The following is a 1,891-nucleotide window of genomic DNA, read 5'->3' on the forward strand; positions in this document are numbered from 1 at the left end:
AAATATTTGGAAAAGCGGTAGTTGATGATGCCAAGTATCTAGCCAGAAGAAGGTGGATCGGCCATCCTTCATCACGATGAAGGAATTTTTTCATAGTGTAGGTATTTGGCGGTTAATAATATTTGATCATAGACTTGCTTGTAACTTGACATGAGAATCTTGTTGCTTAATATCAAACTCCAATCAACTATCATTTAAGACTGAATCCATTTATCTTCGTCGTTTTCTTATCTGTAGGGACGAACTCGATATTGTTGAATCATTTGCCTCAAGGTTGCCTGTTGATACGTGGGTGAGCTGCAAGTTTGAAATGATTAACAGGCCAGTTGCTCCAGTACATGTTCTCCTGCACAAGAAATGATCGCAGTCCTTTTCTAAAAAAAAAAAAGAAATGATCGCAGTCCCACTGAAGCTCCACAAGTTTGGGACTCCCTATTCTGGATTTCGGGTCGATGAATCAAATGCCGCAATGCATACTGTGATGCTGTTTCTGATTATGGTTAATGAGTTAGATAAGGAAATTTTGTAAATTCTGTACTGCTCCTTGGAAACAGTACCTGCTGTCCATTGGTGTGACTGATAAAACAGATCAAGTTGGTCTGGATCGTTTCTGAATTGCTGAACCAAGGGCTAGAACGATCAAGTTGGTAGAATGGCACTGCTCTTGTGTTCTTCTTGCATTGGTCTGTCTATTAGAGCATCTACAGCCGCATATAACAAATATGACCCCTCAAATGCCCATGGACGTGTGCGGACGCGTCCGCGGGCAGCGATCGGTCCGGCTCCGGGTGAAAACCTTTGTCCGTTTGGACTCAGCATCGGCGTCGCCTCGCGTCGTTCTCCCTCTTGAGAGCGGTGTTGTGGAGTGTAGGTGGGTAGGGTGTAGTGTGGCGGTGTTCTCAACTCTGCCTATGTTTTGCCTACACATCACACGGTGCGCCATTACTATCTGACTTAGTAATGGCGCACCAAATAGAAGTGCGCCATTACTAACTTTTTTTTTTCAATTTTTTTTCAGAAATATTTTTTTATCAAATTTTTTTGAAATTTTTTTGTTAATCTCGGGTCACTATGGCTTAATCTCAAGTCAAATCGCACTCCGTGGTCAAACTTCCCAAAAGGTCACCCATCCTCATACTACTCCAACCCAAGCACGCTTAACTTCAGAGTTCTATCCAATCCTAGCACCAGCTCACTTAACAAGCACTTGTTGATATATCTAGCATATCAATCCTATTAAACCTTGTTGATGTCTAGGACTTTGTTCATGTTCATGAGTGTGATGAAATTTTGAAAAAATATTTCAAACTTCCCGGTCATATTACGTATCATATTTTGAAAAAAATTCCAAAAAAAAAGTTTTTTTGAAACCAATTTTTTTTCTGTTACTAATGGCGCACCTAACAAATGGTGCGCCACTAGTAATTTTTTTTAAAAGCCCCGTATCTTTCGTTCTGTTAGGTTTTTGGGGATTTTGAAGATGTTAAATGGGGTTTCCCACATTCAATTCATATGTAACTTTTCGAGTAGATGATTTTTCATATAAAAAACTTTTTAATCCGAGTTCGTATGCAAAAGTTATGCCCATTTTACAAATTCCAGAGAGATTTTGCAAATAAAGTCGAAATTCATATTTGTAAATTTTCCCAATTAGACCACATATCACATGGGAAACTTATTTTCTTTTATTTTTTTGACATTTCCATCATTTTTTTCATTTTTTCTAAAACTGAAAAGGCGGTCCGAGAGGGGTGCATTCGGTGGAATTTTTGCGCAAAGTTAGTAATGGCGCACCACATCCACGGTGCGCCATTACTAACTTTGAAAAAAAATGTTAGTAGTGGCGCACCGAGGGTGTGGTGCGCCATTACTAGTTAGCCATTACTAGTTT

The sequence above is a fragment of the Aegilops tauschii genome, chromosome 1, assembly GCF_002575655.3.
Source record: "Aegilops tauschii subsp. strangulata cultivar AL8/78 chromosome 1, Aet v6.0, whole genome shotgun sequence".
Taxonomy (NCBI): Eukaryota; Viridiplantae; Streptophyta; class Magnoliopsida; order Poales; family Poaceae; genus Aegilops; species Aegilops tauschii.